The sequence below is a fragment of the Delphinapterus leucas genome, unplaced genomic scaffold, assembly GCF_059928025.1.
Source record: "Delphinapterus leucas isolate spDelLeu-1000000601 "Yukka" unplaced genomic scaffold, BTC_Dleu_Yukka2 spDelLeu_asBTCV2_sq80, whole genome shotgun sequence".
Classification (NCBI taxonomy): Eukaryota; Metazoa; Chordata; class Mammalia; order Artiodactyla; family Monodontidae; genus Delphinapterus; species Delphinapterus leucas.
The window spans coordinates 141,546-161,864 of record NW_028322289.1 but is presented as its reverse complement, the minus strand read 5'-3'; the positions used below and the strand labels follow the sequence as shown (position 1 = coordinate 161,864).

The 20,319-nt window shown below is 36.6% G+C and overlaps 1 long non-coding RNA gene across 1 annotated transcript; it reads right to left on the bottom strand.

Moving 5' to 3' along the window:
- Positions 1-1,818: 1,818 nt before the first annotated feature.
- On the bottom strand, positions 1,819-2,868 carry LOC149743780 (uncharacterized). Its single transcript, XR_016391788.1, has 3 exons — positions 2,115-2,868; positions 2,013-2,032; positions 1,819-1,912 (listed from the first exon to the last, which is right to left on the bottom strand). It is a non-coding gene; the product is annotated as an uncharacterized LOC149743780 (long non-coding RNA).
- Between the last annotated feature and the right edge of the window lie 17,451 nt (positions 2,869-20,319).

The window sequence follows — 20,319 nt, the reverse complement described above, 5'->3', positions numbered from 1 at the left end:
TGTAATAAACACTGAAACTACAGCTTCATAAGTTTTGGCTTTCGAATATAAAGCAAACAAAAATATTATAACCACAAAAAATTCTTAAATCTATAAACGCCAGATCAAATAATGTACATATTCATAAATATTATAGATTTTTGAGTATGTGACCTCATAAACCATGGTCTGCAAATGTGTTCCCATTTTCTGAATGCATGCATTTCTGTTATAACCAAAATATCCAGACATGTGGAAGAATTATGCATATTGGAACGAGAATCTTCTAGAAATTACACTACGTAAGAACTTTTGATAATATGGGACTGCCGACCATGCAGTGCCACAGGATGAACCGCAGCCAGACTTGCATCATTTCCCCTGACTACCTTTTCCTTCTTTAAAACTCATTTTTAAATACTTGCAGACTTACAGATGCCTCCTTTCCCCCCAAATACTTCTTAATGTGTACCCTTAAGAAAAATATTTCCTTATATAACCACAAAACAATTAGCAAAAATCAACAAATTAACAATGATACAGGACAATTTTTTAACCTACAGACCTCATTCAAATGTTGCCAACTGTCTCACTAAGGTCCCTTGTAACAAAAGAAGGTACTTTTTTCTGGTTCAGGATCCAATCCAGGATGCCACATTGCATTTACGTATGTCTCTTTAGTCTCCTTCAGTCTGCAACAATCTCTGAGTCTTTATCTTCAGTGACCTTGATATTTTTGAATAATATAGACCATTTATTTTGCAGAATGTCCCTCAATCTGGGCATGTCTAACCTTTCTTCCTGATTAGATTGGCAGGAGCACCACAGACTGATATCGTGTTATTCTCTGTGCATCGTATCAGGAAGCACATGATGTTTATTCTTCTCCTGGTGACATTAACTTAACCACTTAGTTAAGATGGTCTCTGTAGCTTCTTCCATTGTAAAGTCTTTATTTTTTCCTTTGCGAGATATGTAAATACCATCAAACTTTCACCTACTACATCAAGCCTCCACTGATTATTATGATGTTGCCAAAATGTGATTTCCAAATTCCATCGCTCTTTCTATACCTATTAGTTGCACTCTACAGTGAGAAAGAACTTTCCCTTCTCTCCCATTTATTTATTCACAGAATCCTTAATTTATTCTATGGGCTATAAATTCCCTCTCTCTTCTTAAAAAAGGCCAGTAGAAAGTAAATGATTTCTAATAGCACACCAGTTTTCATTTTATTTTTCAATTAAAGCATGTCTAACTTTCAACAGTTTTGGGTGCAAACTAAGAATAGATTAAACAAAAAGATATCACAAGATGCCCTTCACAGTTCTCTCTGCAGAAGCAAGTACTGTAATTCATCATAATGTAAATACATGTAAAGGCTACTCTAATACTAGTCTAGGAAAATCGTGTGAAAATTAAAAAGCTAGATACTGCAAACCTTATAAAGATTCTAATAGAATTCAGTGGCTAGAATCTGTTGCATCTGTTATCTAGGCAAGTCCAAGTTGTTTCTTGGGGAAAGTCAAACTTCTAGCATCAAGTAAATTAATTTAGCCTGAGAGATCATTTTCCCATAAATGGATTAAGATACTAAAATATAAAAAGTGATTTGTCAAAGATTATAAAACTAACTTATTTCAAGGCAACGGTCAGATTTATATCTGAATTTAGGTCTCCTGTGTCATGGCCCTGTGCTCTATACATCTCCCCAGGAGTAATCTAAAACCAAGTACAGTTGCTGTATTTCACACCAGTGCCAACAAGCAAGACCTCAAAATGAGAATCAAAAAATTATACAAGCATCAGTAAAGGCACTTATTCAATACTTACAGTTGTTTTGGAACCAATGTGCCGTAAGAGGACCAAAGGGTTATATCACACATCAGACAGCCTTGAATAATTAATTTCCCTTTCCATGGATAGATGAGAACTGTGAGAAATGAGGGTAAGAAAGAAACTGATTATTTTATTTATGAACAAAACATTTACTTAAAGAAACAGCTAAAAGAACCAATTAAATAATTTCTTACCATCTTCTTTGAGTTCAAGTCTAGGGGGAAAAAAAAGAAGCATATTTTATAAGAGCAAAGGAAAGAAATCCAGTAAAACAAAGTATGTACATAATTACTTACTTGCTTTTATGATTATGAGCTGGTGCTGCCATCTTTTTAGGTTCCCTGTACTGAAAAGCTACAATCACATAAGGACAGATCTGTCTGGGTCGCTCAATAACAGTGCTGCCTGAAAGTTCATAGAGGTAATACCGAAAGAAGCAAAATAAGTATTATCAGGGTAATACTACAGAATTCCACGTGCATCAAGTTTATTTCAACCCTACCCAACCCCAAAATTTAACTCCTTAGATTTAGAAATGATTTATTCCCAGGTGACTATACCTGATTCAGTTCAAAGGTGCGAAACTGACTTGTCTTGTGAGAAAACTTGTTAGTACTTACAGCCACGTGGCAATCATAGCCAGAAGATGGGCTGGTATAGTTAGTTGTATAATTCTCAGACACAAACTTGACTCTTCCCTAGAATGAAAATATTAAGACTAATCAAATGTTTTCAAATAGCAATAATCTGACTCTAGGATTTATTTAAAAGTAGCCTAATAAAGAACATATACACATGTTTGCTGTCAAGGTCCCGCCTCTTCATCAACAGGACCACCAAAGGCAATACTAAGAAGACAAATAATATAAATGGTACTTCAGTGAGCAATCAAAACCTGTATTCTCTCCCCATCAAACAGCTTATGATGTTGGGCAGGGCTGCCTTCTAAGCAGTAAAGTAAGGAAGACTGAGAGCACATAGGCAAAAACTAAACAGCAGTATCCACCAGACAGGGTGGGATACGGGGGCACGAAACCAATGGCGAGGCACAATCTGACATAAGAAAAAATGTTTGTTACCTGAGCTGACAGGCACGTTGTCTGCGGCAGAACTACAGCACTTATCACAGAGCAGGAGAGGGAAGAGTAAGGGAGGGAAGCAGTGACTATGAGCCCATGCAATGCTACTTTCCCTCCAGTTCTTGGGGACAAGTTTTGGAATATGAAGAGTTCACACTCTTAAAAAAATCAGTAGTGTTAGGTTTATAACCAAAGAACTTAAGATAGTAGGAAAGCTAAAACAAAAGCAAAACCAAAACGAGACCACAGAATATGTCCTCAAAAAGCCCCCCAACCTCTAAAATTAGAGTTTTCCTACTATTTGAGTGAAAATTCTAATTGCGTGATTCATTTATACTGGACTATTTAAGGGCATTTAAAAATTTCTGAGATCATCAGTTGCAGGTGCCCCATGAAACTGTGAACAAGGTCTCAATGTTTTAGGGGTTAAAAAAATATATAAAGGTTTCTCATTTTGACAACTTAAATCAATGAATGTTGCTTTCTAAATTCATCTCTTATAACTGAAATCACACTGCTTTATAAGCAGCTACTCGTTTTCTGTTATTTACTATTTAAAAAGTGGCATTGTGGGACAGGGTGAGAGGAAAGCTTTTCACTGAATACCTGTTGTATTATTTTGAAGCTTTTTTTAAAAAAACATATTCATAGATCATCTATAAAATGAATTTAAAAAAAGCTTTGTCCGTAAAGGAAAGCAAAAAGCAGTTATTTTCTCTGACTTTAGATAGCTGTCTTTGGCAAGGACTATGTGTAGCAAATGATCTGCAAAGAACATTATCACAGACTGATAATCTTTCATTTTTAAAAGAAAAATTACATAGAAGCACATTTAGTCTTTACCTTAATTAGATTAAAAATTACAACATAACCAGACTTCCCATGATACCAAGGTCTTGCATGAAGATAGTCTGAGTATTTGGAAATGTATACACCTATAAAAGTATAAAAATAGATTAATTTACACTTTAAAAAGATTATTTACACATGGGTTACCTTTAACTGAACAAGACAACACAAAAGACAAATAAATGCTAACATTAAAAAACTATTTTGAAACTGCTTACCTTTTAAAAACTATTTGAGATATTCTAAAGGTATGGAAACATTAGAGCTAAGATACAATACATCTGTTCGACAACCAGTTTTCTATTTGGGTATGGTAAGTGAAAAGGGATAAGAGTATCACATGTTTGGAAAAGTCTTCGTGAGTCTGTTTTTTCTCCATGCAATCATTCAGTGAAAAGGCCTATAGTAATCTGATTCTCAAGTTATTTTTTGCAAAACATCTCAGTAAGTACTCATATTTAAGAATGTGTGCTGAGGTCTACTACACTGCAGCTGTGTGCCAGGCAGCAGTGCCACAAAGGGAAATACAACGAGGTCCTGCCTTCAAGCAGCTTATTCTGCTGGGCTGTGAATTCCAGGGAGGCGGGGGTTATATCTGTTTTGTTCACCACTGTAGCCACATCACAGCCCACTGCAGCTTAATAGAGAAGTGAGTCTCAAGAGGGGAGAGACTCCTTTAAGTTACGACAGGAGAAGAGGATCCCCACCCGGCAGCAGCAGTGAGAATAAGGAGGAAAGGACACATTTCAGAGATATTCCTGAAGTATCTCTTTTGAAACATAAAAGACAATGGTGAGGACATGGATATAGCAGACAGAGCAATAAACTTGTGGCCAGGAGATTGGGTTCCAGTTCCAGGTTTTTCACTTACTGCTAATAATAACCATGTGACTGAGGAGTATGTCACTTAAGCGGGCAAGGTGGGCATGAGTATAGATACATAAATCACAGGGTTCTCAGGAAGATTTAAAAAGATCCATAAACTTTTAAAACTATAATACACTACAGTAATATAAAGGATTACTTTCATACACAGAACTATCCATTTCTATTTGAGCCCAAAACTATAGAACACACACAGGCAGTAGTGCTATTTTATTATTACCCCCAGTACATGTGATGAAGAAGATTGTGTATTTATAGGAGCAATCCAGCCTCTATCTACTCCACCACCCTACTGAAGCCAGCCTCTCAAACATCAACAATAAACTCATGTGACTGCAGTAAAGCGCAAAAATGGCCTTAATTTTTAGAGATGTAAGCTGAGGTGTTTGCTTGTAATTCACTTTCACAATTTTCAGAAAAAAAAACTTTTTTAAACAAATGAAGAGAATAATGCAAAACATTATCTGTTAAACGTAGGTGATAGGTATATTATACTATGCTCTCTACTTTTTCTATGTTAGCATTTTTCATAATGAAAAGAAGGGGGGGTTAAAAAGAGTAGGGGAGAAGGAAAAAAAGGTTTTAGGTAAACTGTTATTGGGGTTATGAACTTATCCCCTTTCATGTCCTTTAGAAGAGCTGAATGTAAGTTTAAAAAAACATTTGTTTTACACAGAGTTACCATATGAGCCAGCAATTCCACTCCTAGGTATAAACCCAACAGAAATGAAAAAACATGTCCACATAAAGACCTGGACAAGAACGTACATAGTACCATTTTTTTATAATAGCCAAAAAGTAGAAACAACCAAATGTCCATCAAGTGCTGAATGGATAAAGAAAATGCGGTACAGTGGAATATTATTCAGTCAAAAAAGGAATGAAGTATATGCTACAACATGGATGAATCTCAAAAACACTAAGCTAAGTAAAAAAGTTAGTCACAAAAGGTCATATACGATCCCATCTACATGGAATGTCTGGAATAGGCCAATCCATAGGGGCAAAAAGTAGAGTACTGGTTGCTTAGGCTGGTGGGAGTGGGGAGTGACTGATGAAAATGGTCTAAAATTGATTGTGCTGATGGCTGCATATTCATTTTAGTGAATATGCTAAAAAAAAATTGTATACTTTAAACAGGTGAAACGAATGGTATGTGAATGTTATCTCAATAAAGTTGTTATTTAAAAGAAATGGTCAGCAGGAATGTAGCCATGGAGCCCAGTAATCCTTCTCAGTGCTGATCTCCAACTTCTGTAGCATCTGACACTGCTAACACCCCTCCTTACAGCCTTCTGTTCTCTGTGAAACTCCACCTCCTGATTCTTCATCCCCTGGACTGCTCTCAACTCCCTCTTCCTAGCCTTGCCCCGTGGCCCCATCCCTTGCTCCCATAACCACCTGAAAGTTCTGCTCTTGCCATCTTTGCTGCCCCATGTAACAATGTTTTTGGCTTCAGCTAACACCCACCCGCTGCCACCTTGAACCCCAACCTCCAGTTCTAATCCCTTTTCCAACTATTCTTACCACCAGCAGGACAGCTTTCAGAAACACTTATGACCACCTCATTATTTCTCAAATTTAGCTCACTGAAGTAGTAGTGTTCATTTAGGTGTAAGCTCCAAGCTAAGCACTTGACACAGTCTCATGTAATCCTCACAGCAAATCTAGATGATAGTTTCATCTATTTTACAGATGAGGAAAGTGAAGCTTAAAGAAATTAGTGCTAATCCACATTCTTGACAGTAAGATTACCTTTCTCTTTTAACTCAACAGCTTCCCTACAATTTCCTCTCCTCCGTGTCTCTCTTCTACTGACAATATCAGTGCAGTGTAAGTTACCTTACATTTGATTCTTTGTTACTCCTCACATTCCACAGTTGCCAAGGTGCGTCAGTTCCCTCTATTATGTGTTCCTACTGCCATTATGATAATTCAGAAGAAATCCTCACTAGCCCCAGATGACTGCACTGAACTCTTGGCACTGAAAGATACCTTCAGTACCTTTTCTAGTCCAACCATCCTTTTAAAAAAGATAACTCCTATTAGAAAACCTTAAGTCTTAGACTCAAAGCTCATTTATATGTTTAAAGGTCTGCTTCCAAAGATCACTATTTATCATCAATGAAACTAGCATTTAACATAGGTATCTTATGTAACTAACTAAACCCCACTTCACCTTGTAAAAGAGATTCCTTTTCCTTACAGACGTACCTTTCCCTGGGTCACCCAGAGTGCTGATAGCACTGCTGCCAACACAGAGTCCACGCTGACATACCAACTTTGCCTTAAACAAAAGATCGTACTTTGCTTATCATATCGTTCTTGGGAGGGTCCATGAAATAACTCTATAATCTATATACAGACTTTCAATACAGAATCTGTACGTTCTATGCATTCATGGCACAAAGCAAGCTTACGTAAGGCAATTGTGTTTTAGTTAATATTAACAGCTCAAACTTTTTCGTGAAATTTTATTATTTCTGTTAACAAAAATGTCACCAGCAAAACCAAATTAAACAAGCTCACAGATAAGTCCTCTCTTGAAGATTTCTTTTTCAATTACAGCTTGGGAATCACTAAATTTGAACATGTCTTCTCCGCAAATGCTTTTTTTTTTTTTTTTTTTTTTAGTATGAATCCATAACATATCTTATTTGGAAGTTAAACAAACTCTCTAGTATTACTATATAATCCATAAGTTATATGGTAATGTTAATTATTCTTTAGCAAATCTATCCCTGTTCTTTAAAAATCATGACCTCAACCGAAATACTACCTTGGAATTACTTTAAGTTGGATTATAGATCTCTAGCATTGCTGAACTGTATCTAGAAGCCACACACATCTCGGGAGACATACCTACACACAGTAGTTTCCTTCTCCACAATTTAGGTACAACCAACAATATGGATGTTCAATTTTCAAAATAAGGCATGAAACAATTCCAAGTAACTAGAATGCTGAACGTGTTCATCTTGTCCCCAAAATCATGTAATTTAAACTTGAAAAACCTCCACAAGAAATAGAAAATATCTATCTAAACGATGATCGAGAATAGAAAATATCCATTCACTCCATTAAAAGTCATTATTAATACTTAAGGAATCTGTATTAATCAAAATCTCACCACGAGCTTACAAATGTATTCAAGATAAAACTAAAGAAAACCTATGGAAAGTTGTAGAAATCCAATCTCTTTCATGACAAGCTTTCACTGTCATTTACATTGCCACCAAACTAACAAAAAAGACTGATGAACTGGTAATCTTACAAACTTTATAGACCTAAAATACCAATATTTAACTTTAATGATATAATTAATTTTGTACATTAACATCACAAAATTACTTTTCTACGATCGAATTCCCTTACCTGATTTTCAGTTTCAAACAGAAGAAACCCGTAAGTTTCTTGAAGTTCTTCGTGAGTACAGTTACTTGCTTTTTTTTCTTGGTAAAGAGTTTTGTACCGTATAAGGGGAGAATAATCAAATGTTATAAACATGTTATTTTGCCTTGAAAATTAACTTTTAAAAATGCATCATCTGAATTCCTCCTGCTAAAAGACTAATGAAATTTATTATTTTTCTATTCCCTAGAATATATTATAATTACCTTTCAAGTGACTATTTCCAAGGATCTTTTATTTCAGCTGAAATGGGATAGCTAAAAAGAACTAGGCTTATATATCAAAAATAATGGGTCTCTTTCTTTAAAACTAAAATAAAACAGACACAGTGTGTACCAAGCACCTCACCTCATTTAAGAAAATGTCACTTTTCACCAGTCACTTGACTGTACTGAAAACCATGCTCAGATGCAGAGTCCAAGTAAGAAGTATGGAGAATTGAAACTGCCCTCTGGAAGAGAGAGTCTGAACTCAAGGACACTGTCTCAAAAACTGCAAAACACAAACAAAAATAATGCAACTGTTTAAGATAACCAAAGGATGGGGAAAAGTGGCACACTAAATATCACTGAATACTGATACAGGAAATATATCATCTATGATAATAGGAAATAATCATCTATTTCCTTCCTGTATAATTAAGACATTTACAATGTGTTTTGGCTACCATATCTGGACTATCTTAAAAGATCTCACATGTGAAAATAACCTAAATGGATTATAACTGAGGGTGAATGACTTTTAATGCAAGAATAAATCCCTTTTGGTTTCAAGCTGGGCGCTGTAGCCACACTGGGTAAAAGCAGATGCAACTGTAGTGTCAAGTTGGTGGTCAGCAACTGCTTAGACCAATGCTTCTCATTCTTAAATTTTTTTAAACCTAAGCCACATTTTGATAAACTTACCCTTCCTGTCTTCTCACCAAATCCCCAAGGAAGTCTGTTAGGTTCCTTGGAAGGAGCCTACTACTGCACACTCAGCAAACACATTAGAAATCATGTTTCTTTGGGGCTTCCTCACCAGCCTGTACATGCCTATTAAAATTTACTTCTTATGGGCTGTATTATAAAATCATCATTTTACAAAAATAAAACTTTATTACTTTTCTTGAAAGTGCTTTCTTCAAACCATACCCATGTGTTATCCCAAAGATGCTGGTATACCCCTCCCATGAGAGGCATGCTTCCTAATTGAGAACTACTGACTCAATCCAGTAATTCTCTTGATTGAGCCCTTGTGTCTTTTGATTTTACCAGTCCTCACTTAGCAAGAACTGAGCCTAATGAGTTCTCATAACATTGAACTATTTGATTTGTTTACTCCTTTCTATTTACCTCCTCTCTATTCTCTTTAACAAGGTTGGGGGGGGCGGATACACACTGATTATTTGTAAATAATAGAGAGAATAATTTATGTAAGACTGGAAGTTTGGGCCTTACAGTATAAATAAGTACATTAATCTGGCTTCCTACTTATACCAGGACTCTGCCAATTACACTAGAGTTCAAAAGTTAAAGAAAACATAAGCTTTTTAATTAAAATTAATTTATGAACAACAGATTAAAAAACCCTAGACTATTACAGAAATCAAAACAAACATTTCAGTAAAATTCATTTGGACTAAACTGTCCTAATGCTTCAATTCCCAAGGTAATTTAAAAATGATTTTGATAATAATACTTCATCGTATCAAAAATAAAAGATTATAAATAGCAAGGAAAGAAAGAAAAGAGGATGAAACACTTAAGAATATTCTGAAGTTGGCACATCTGATCTATATCGATTGCATCTGACTTTGATTTTTCCTCAGTTTCACCTTCTCTCTTTCAATATCGGTATACCAGTGCTGTGAAAAATATGGATATTCTAAAGAGATTCAAACAGCAAAACACCAGTGATAACAATTTAAAAATTATGGCTTTCTTTAGCTACTTCCTCAAAACAAACTGGGAAGCCTATGCACTTGCAAACTCCTTTTACAAATAATCTGTACAGCTAGCTCAAATGCAAATCAGGATTCCTTTAAAAATTATAATTTTGGAAACCTAGTATTTAAATTTTTTAAAAGGCAATATAATATTTAAAGAATCTAATTATACCATGAGGCTCAATATTTGTGAAAGATGTTGCTTACAAGTGAAAGAAATAAAAGTTGTCATCGCTTTGGAAATGACCAATCTATGATTATCAACTTCCCTAAATTCTGCAAGATGTTAATAGATTATAAGTTTCACAAGTACTGAATACTACATATATCCCCAATTTTGAGCGTCAACGCACAATAATAAACTGAAAACTGTGAGAAATAATGCAATTTAAAAGACCCCATCTAATACAATGTGGGGAGTACTGCTCCCAATAAAGCTAGGACTAATGGTAATGATTTAAAATAAACAAGGAGGAACAAGTAAGAAATGACTTATTTTGTAGTTTTATACTGTAACTTCTAAAACCATTTATTTATGGTTAAAAATGCTTCCTTTTTATGTCAGCACTCTCCAAATAGCCATATGTTAGAAAAGTAATAATTTTACAGTTGGCAGAAGGAAAAGCATATCAAAAGAGAAGATAATGGAAAACCACAGTAAACCCTGAATCTTTCATGACTTCATAATAAATGACCTCAATTATACTCTCAAGAAAGCACAAGTTTCCTGCTCTATAATTAAGGACATAATGAGAATTTTACTGATAAATCATTTGACGTTGTCTCTTCCCACACAATGTGCTTTCATTTAACCGCCTAAAACAAGCGTACAAAACGAGGAGCATTAAATAAATGGATAGTTTCATTTTTTGCTGAGCAATGCACATGCTCTAGTTTAACATTCAAGATGATCAGAATATTAAGAGAAAGAAGAGGGGGCTATTCCACAAAGAAATCTAAAGCAACATCTAAGAAGGTAACTTGAAAAGTACCTGTCTGTAAAGCATAAAGAGTGTCCCTTACGGTTTAAGTGATCAACAAAGAGCACATGGAAAAAACTGAAGTTGAATCAAAATGGCTCTGAAAACTGAGTTAATATTCTTTCCTGTAGCACCTGGCTTTGGGCACGTTTCTCTGCCATTTGTGGATTGGATCTTAAAAGTCAGGTCAAGCTTGGGTTTCCCTGGTGGCACAGTGGTTGAGAGTCCGCCTGCCGATGCAGGGGACACGGGTTCGTGTCCCGGTCCGGGAAGATCCCACATGCCGCGGAGCGGCTGGGCCCGTGAGCCATGGCCGCTGAGCCTGTGCGTCCGGAGCCTGTGCTCCGCAATGGGAGAGGCCACAACAGTGAGAGGCCTGCGTACTGCAAAAAAAAAAAAAAAAAAAAAAAAAGTTAGGTCAAGCTTGACACAACAAGTTGGATTCTGCTCAAAGCGCCCTGCATCAATCTCCCCCATCTCAAAATCCATGACAGGGATACTGAGTGTCTGATTTCGGGACACTTTTTTCTCTCTTTATAACTTCTAATAAGAGAGATAAAAAAATTATAAACCAGCTTCTGATGCTATACCACAGGTATCTATTTTCCATTCTATAAGCATCTGGTCTGAAAGCAAATAATGAGATGAACAAACGTCAACAACTTAGGTGTCACAGTAATCTAACAGAATCTAGCCACTTCTCCATCTCCCCCAGACTTACATGACCACAACTCCTGTTTGTGAACTAAGCAATAGCACTTATCAGAGACAGAAACACTAAGAACCCAACAATATGTGCCATTAAAGGCCCTTATTAGTAGAAGGCAACCTACACCTTTTAATACTCTCCATGCCTATATACTGTATCTCCTCTAAGTAGGTCATTTGACAGTTGTTGAAGGAACAGCCCATTCTTTAATCACCTAATCCTAAAATGTACTACCCTTACCTTTAAGATATCAAAGGACTGCCAGTTTAAGATATATACAGCTTTTTTAGAACACAATTTGGCAGAAAGTAACAAAAACTTAAATGGGCATACCAAATAACCATTCCATTTCTGGGAATCTATTCCTCAGAAATATTAGCATAAGTGCAGGGGTTATATGTCCAAGGGTGTTCCATGCACCAACACCTATAACAGCAAAAACACTGGAGACAACCTAAATTGCCATCAATAGGGAAACACCTTGCACTTACTAAATAAAAACAAAGTAAATCTGTATATACTGACGTACAAAGATATCTATTGTATACTACTGAGTGAATAATATGTATTATCTGTCATTTTGGTAAAAAAAAAAACCATAAAAAATTATGTGTTTGGAAGTATACAGAAAAAGATGTAGAAAAGATGGGAAATCCAACCGTTGACAGTATATACACCAATGGTGATTGGGGAGTGGACAAAAAGGAGAACTTATACTTTTGCCTTATATATATCACTACAATTTAGATTTTTCTTACATAAGCATGTATTACTTCTACTATTTAAAATATCTCAATTTAAAATCAAGTAAAATAAATCATAATTTCAAAGAAATACAAATAGAGGAGTGTGACAATTTCTCTTGAACACACACACCTTTTCTGATGCAATTTGCAAACTTAATCACCTATCAATTTTGGACTAATAATTATAAGAAATCTGTAGCTACTGGAAGTTAGAATTTTTAAAAAAGTCCTTTCATTTTACATGATCTAAATTAAAATCTAAAAAACTGTACTGTGCAGCTTTGGATTCATTAGTAATAGCTTATAGCATTTAGTTTAATACCCACTCTTCTCTGATATGAACCTTGTCTCGGTCTTCTCTCACAGGGAATGTAGCTGGGAGGGTGGTCTTAATTCATTTGCGCCAAGTATACCCCCGGGCTTCTTGACATAGTCCTGTTCTCTGCTAATGTCATAAATGCTAAAATGAAAAAAGAAAAAATTAAATCATAAAGTGAATAGTTCTATTTCAGGCATATCTACTATATAAATAAATGTTTACTGAGCATCTAGTTTGCATTAGGTACAATTTTGTAATGTTTCCCTTCTTTGTCAAGTCTCCAGAGCTAAAGGCTAAATTTGCTGTATAAGAAGTAGTAACACACATAGATTGAAGTGGTTTTCCCCCAATTCTTTAATTTCTAAAGAAAATTTTCTTCGCAGAGATAAACAGGAATCAATTTTGCCTCATTGAAAAAAACCTTTCAAAATGCACAGATTATAGAACCACACCCATGTGCTACTGGCTGGAAATAATAAAATCAAATAGAACACAAATAAAACCTCTCCCCACCCCTACATAAGTAATATTTGATTCACCCTTCATTAAACAAAACTATTAGTGATGACTATTATGTGCCTAGTACTATGCTATACCCTGCATTTTATCAAGACAAACGAGAAAAAGTCTCTATGATGAAAGTGTCCCGGTGGCCTGGAGATCTTAGAATGCGCTCACAAAATACTCCTAGAGTGAGTGTGTGACCTTTGGAAAGCAAGGGCTGTATCTCCTGGTGACAGTGGTCTCAAAGAGGAAAGCAGAGCTGGAAGTAAAGACCCTCCCAAACCAGATTACACTTGCAACTTAGAAAAGGAGTAGCAACAAAGGCACCATATTTTTAAAAACAATCCTCAGCTTCAGGAGCAGAGGAGGGAACCCTTAAGCCTGAAAACTGCTCTGTTGCATCCGTACACTGGGCTCAAACACATCTTCAGAGCTAGAATAAGATGAAGGCAGGGAGAGGGCATCTTTTCCTTTGTCCTCGGTGAGAAAGCTTTCCCAGAATTCTCTCTGCAGGCACCCCATTCTCAACTCATTGGCCAGAACTGAGTCACACGTTTATTCCTAAAACAATCACTAACCAAAGAGAGTGGAATTACCATAATGAGCTTAGAGTAACTAAGAGTCACACAGCCCCCCACTCTCACCCGCCCAAGCTGCTCCTGAAGCATGGGATCACCCCAAAAGCTAGACAAAATTGTGGTTTGGGGGAAGGGAAGAAAAAGGGAGGTGATTACTGGGAAGGCAGTCAACAACATTATCACACTAAGGTCTCAACAAGTTAGTGGTAGGTCTGCACTAGAATCCTGGTCTCCTGAATCCCAATTTAATTCTCCCCTCTTGACATAATGAACGATATAATCAATATTGCTACTTTTTCTAAAGAATCTTAAATATATTCACACAGTTCTACCTCAAATCCTTTTTGAAAAAAGGTGTACTATTATAAAACTATACATGCTATTTTTTGTAAAGTATACTGAATTTCTCAAATAATGAACTGCTTGCAGTTCCTCATGTGTATCGTGTTTCCACCTCTGCATTTGCTATTTCTATTGCCCTGAAAATGTATACACTAGTGCCCTTTTTTGGCTTATCATTTGAATACTTACTTAGATTTCAGGTATCAGTACCTCTCTGAAACCTTTCATGACATATCCCATCTCAATGACACTGGCTGTTGGTATCACTGGCTACCCACTGTATCATGTTCCAGATTCTCCCACATATCTATAGTACTGATTTCGTTATAGATTTTTCTTCCTGCCACTGGATTAGATGAAAAACTTTCTTGACTGGACCTTTATTTTCTAAATACTTTCTCACTCTTTTTGTCTAATTGTTGTGGCTATTCTATTTTTTAGGAGAGTTCTTCAGCTTTATTATCTAATCCTTTCTTGCTTCCTGAATAATTTCTCTCCCTTTTTTAAAAAAAGAATCTCTTCTTTTACGTAAGTTGTATTTTCTCTTTTCTTTTTAAAGATACCACAGTTTACAGATACTTCTATTTCTATTCCACCCATATTCCTGCCCTGAGAAGTACTTGGTACCTCTAAATCCTGAGCCTTTTCCAGATTCTGTGGAGGGAATCGGCTTGCTTCTCTTGTTGGCTTACCTCTCTTCAGCCTTCAGCATTCTCTAATCCACTAAATCATTTAGTAATTGACCACCTTCTTTTGTAGTTTCCCAAATACTGATTTCATTTATCTTCTCCTTTCTCACTCTCTTGATCTTTGTGGATTTATATCTTTACTCTGTTACTATAATCTTAGTGGAATTTCCAGAGGAGTGTACAACTGGAGGTGTCACAGACATAACTGAAGTGTCTACTTAATGTAAGTCTTAGTTTCTTCAATCAAAAAATGTGCAATATACCACCTACCATGGTAGCTACTATCACCATTATTTTTATTTTAACTTTTATAATTATGAAGACCTCATTTTATTTACTTATGTATTTATCACAGAACTAATTACATATCAAATCTTCAACAAATATTAATTTTAAAAGAATTAATTTTTAGTGTGTATTAACGCAATAACCATTTACTCAAATACATGAAAAGAACAGTCAAAGTAGATCTTCAACGATTTCTTTCAGAGCATTTATCATGGTTTATAATTACATAATCATAATTATTTCACTAATGTCTATTTACCTAATAAACCAAGCCTTATGAGGACAGGAATCATGTCTGTTTTGTCTACTTGTGATTACCCAGCATCAGCCCAATGCCTGGCACGCAGTGAATGTTCAGTAAATATGTATTTGATAATTAAATGAAAGAATAATACTTATGCAATTTAATCTGTTCCAAAACTCAGAAAAAGAGCTTCCCGATTTTTTTTATAAAGCAGTCAAATGCTAACACCAAAATCTGACAAAGAAAATACTAAGAAAGGAAACTATAGATCTCACGAATATTGATACTAAAATCCTAAAATATATGTATTGGCAAAGGGAATCCATCAGGACACTAATATAATAACAGAAGTCAATTAAGGTACATTTTGGGAATGTATGAATTGGTTCAATAAATAGGAAATCCATAAATTTAACTAACCACATTAACAGGTCAAAGTTATCATGAGGGGCTGCTGGAACATGGGATGAGGCAGGAGAGCCACATGTCAGACTGTCCAAAGGAAGTTACTATATACTTCTTTCCAAACAGATGACTTAGATAAGTTTTTGTTGCTGCACAGTATCTTTTTCATTTATGTAGTATTATTTTGGCCATACTTAATCTACAAAACAAATTGATGCTTCCAAATAAAAGAAAGCTGTTCATTTAATGTAACACAGAAAAAATCCTACCATAAGTTGTTTAGGGGAAAGAAAAGCTGATAACAAAGGAGAAGTATGTATATATATACACAAAGTCTTAAGAACATATACTATGATTTAAACAATGGTCATCATCTGTATAATGCTTATCTGATGTTTTTCTTGTTTATTTGATTATGCGCCCACCACTAGATTATTAGCTTCATGAATACAGGAATTTATCCTTTTCCATGCTGTACCCCAGTGCCCAGAACAGTGCCTGGTACACAGTAAGGTTTCAATAAACATTTCATGTATTGAATGAATCAATCCATATTCCAAATCACTTCACTTCTCTACTTAAACCCTTCGCGGCTTCTCGTTGCCCCCAGAATACAACACACACTCCCTGCCATGGCCCTGTGAAATCTGACCCCTGCTTGCTTCCTCCACCTCACCTGATCCTCCCTCCTCTGGCTTACTACTACGGTCCAGCTACCCTGGTCTTTCCATTCAAGCTCTTTGCTCTTTTCAGGCCTTTGCACTTGCTGTTATTTCTGACTGAAACGCTCGCTCTCCTGTTTTGCCCTCGGCTTAGCTCCCTCTCTTCTTTGAGTGAAATCTCAAGTTATTCCCTCAGATAAACCTCCTCTGATCACCCCACCTAAAGGAGGTATTTTCTTTAAATCACTCATTACAACATACAGCTATTTTGTCAATTTACTTTTGGGTGTGTGTGTGTGTCCATCTTCCCCAGCAGAATGTAAGGTCCACAGAGGCAGATACTCTTTGTCTTGCTCACAAAGACCTTCAGTACCCAGCAGAGCTCCTAGCACCACAGTACTCAACGCTCTACCAAGTTATCTTTGGGTAGGTCAAGTACAGGTAATTCCTGTTTCATTCTTTTTACAGCTTTACGTATTATCTGAAATTTTACGTAAGCATAAATATAATCTGGGGAACTAAAGCTATTTTCATTTTGGAAAAAAAGATCTTCCATGGCCCTAAGTAGTAGCAAGTTAGTTTTTAAAATGAACACAAAGTAAATGAATGGAAATAGCATTTCCCATAAGCCAAAACAGTAAGAGACCCATAAGATAAAGCTTCTCTATTAAAAAATAGAAAATACTACAGAATGAGAAATGTATGATTTTTATAACAATTTTTAAGTTCTTAAAAATTTTTAAACTTTAAAAATTTCTTAAATTAAAAAAAGTCTACCATGTACAAAAGTTTAAATGTTTTCTAATGTCAAGATAATCACCCACAGAAAGAGTAAAAACCAAGATACCCTTGCTATTATTTGAAGTGCAAAAGTCCATTTGGAATCACTGCTTTACAATTCAAAAGATTTCCTAAAATACTGTAAGTCTACACACACAGAAGAGTTGTAAAGAGTGATGCCATCTCTCTGGCAGTTCGGCAAGGGTTTCTCCACTCCACGCTCGCAGAATCCCATGAGTCAGGAGGCAAAGGCGCTCCGTAAACCCTTAAGTACATACAACCGTTTGTTCACCACCTACCTCGGCGGCCCCACCAAAGCTTCACTCCCCAAAGCCCCCTGAAGGTGGGACACCTAGTCCGTCCCTTCTCCCAGTCTCCTCGTCACCCAGTTGTCTGGCAGGCAGCTCACCGGCCAGGTGGGAAGCCCCAGACGCAGGTGTCTCCAGGAGCCCCTGGCTGGGTGGGGGTTAGGGCCGGCCCCTCCTCCTCACCTCATGGCGTGTGGCGGAGGGGGCTGTCCCTCTGCCCAGCTGGCCCCTCCGGCCCCCTCCTGCCAGCGAAAGCCAGTGTGGCGGGGGCGGCGCGGGTTGTGCCTTTAAAAGTCAACGAGGGCGGGTGGCGAACCGCGAGCCGCGCACACGCGCACAGCCAGGCTACCTGGCCGTGCGCCGGGTCGGGGAGCCGCAGTCTGGTCCGAGGGCTGGACAAGCAGAGTGTCCTCAGTTCCCTGTTTCTGACGTCTCCCAATACTCTTAGGTGGACAGTTTTATTGTTATTTTACAACGATCGCTCCAAGCTTCAATTCCCTCGAAGGTCTTGCCTGCAGGTTATTCAGTAACCATTCTGGATTGCAAATCCTAGACCTAAACCGAAATCCATGTCTTTTCACCACAGTGACCCCAAGTTATTCTAACTCACCGCTGCTATAAAGCTTTCCCATTATTGTCTAGTAAACTCGCTGATTATAGTTTCATGGGGCTTTGCTCTGTAATTTACAAAAATAAAAGGTCTACTGAATATGGTTTTGGATACTCCATATATGCCCAGGAGATGCTGATACCAGCACCCAGGGTTGGGATGGGGTGCTTGTCCCTCCCACTAAGCCACACAGCCCTAACAAAACTCATGAAAAATAAAGTTGGAGCGTGTGTGTGCGTGTGTGCGTGTGTGTGTGTGTGTGTGTGTGTGTGGTGTTTGGCCTGATCTAAGGACGTCTTTCCTTTTGGCTTATGTTTTAACCAAGTAATCTAAGACATCCATATGCATTTCCTGGACCGTATCTGCACTTGCTAGCGGAAAACTAATCAGGAGCTCCTAGAGAATCATTGCTGCTATGGTATTGTACAAATAGAAAACATACAGGAAGACCTTAACTCACAAAGGAAATTACTTAAATTCATAAAGAATCACGTAGATTAATTACTATTGAAAATAGCAAAATCACTTTGCATATTTAACATATGCAATGGGAGAGCAACTGCCTTCTTCTTAAAAACTTTAAAAAATTATTTCCATTGCTGGGGGAAAATTGGCTGCGGGTGGTAGTGGTGTGATGAATTGGGAGATTGGGATTGACATGTATACACTAATATGTATAAAATGGATAACTAATAAGAACCTGCTATATAAAATATAAAGAAAATTCAAAAGTAAAAAAAAAATTATTTCCATTGCTAAAAATCCCTTTGTACTATGATTGTTTCATTTAACTGTGGCTTACTTTTAGACTTAATATTCAATTTTTGAAGACTGTTTGAACATTTTCAAAATCCATTTCTACTATAAAAAAGATTTCTATATATCAGACAGATGCTTATAATCTTATATCATATTTTGTTTTCTTTCTTGCTATGCTGTGTAAAAAGTCAACAGATTCTTTGGAGAACATACTTTCCATATTCAAGATTATGCACTTTTTATTAGAATCACTTCGAAGTTGATATGGTGCCATTTTCAGACATCTGTATAAAGGAACCGGCCTTTGCTCTGGCTCATCAAACCACGTTTACTAATTTGTGCTTCAGCATTAAACTATCAGCCTGCAATGAATGGCTGCATTAAACTCATTACTGTATTTATACACTACAAAGATACTGTTAAGTAGTTTTGTCCTTCTTCCAAGAAAATCCTAAGACTAAATTTCTCTCAGGGTCAATTACATTTTAAGACCTGCTTTAGATTATTTTGATTATCACATATAACAAAAGGGAAAGTGACATCTAATCCATACCATAACAATGATTTTTTTTTAATCACCACCACCCCTAGATATATCCCATCACAAATGCCCTGGGCAGAGAATAGGCCTATTTACTAAAGGTGGCTCATAGAGAAGTGGAGGATAACCACAGGGTGAAGCAGGTGCTTCAACTGGTCAAAACAGGCCTCAGGAGTTGGGGTCTTGAATAGTTCATGAGGAAGCAGGTGTACCCAAAGGTTCTAAACAGGGTCTATTTCACCGTACCAAGGAGGGCAGAGTCTTTAACACAGAATATTACCAAGGGATTTAGTTATCCAATTAAGTGTTACTCAATTCTTAAGAAAAAACAGAAAGTATGCCCCAGACACTTCTTAGAAAATTCATAAATAAAAAGAGAGGCCAAATTTAAAAACAAAAGGCCGATTGAGTTAAACAATAAAAACCAAAAGCTAGTTCTTTTTTTTTTAAAAAAGATTTTTTTTAATGTGGACCATTTCTTTAAAAAACTCTTTACTGAATTTGTTACAATATTGCTTCTGTTTTATGGTTTTTGTCCCCCCCCACCCCCGCCAGCCATGAGGCATGTGGGATCTTAGCTCCCCCACCAGGGGTTGAACCCACACCCCCTGCATTGGAAGGTGAAGCCCTAACCACTGGACCGCCAGGGAAGTCCCCAAACTGGTTCTTTTGGAATAAGTAACCTTTAGCAAATATAATCAATAAAGAGAAAAAATTAAATATCAACAAAAGGAGGCTAACCACAAATACAGGGAAAAATTTCTAAAATAATAAATTATCACACACTATACCAATAAATTTGAAAATTATAAAAATATAATTTACTAACATTGGTCTAAGTGGAAGAAACATCTGAATAGACCAATTACGATGAAAAAACTGAAAG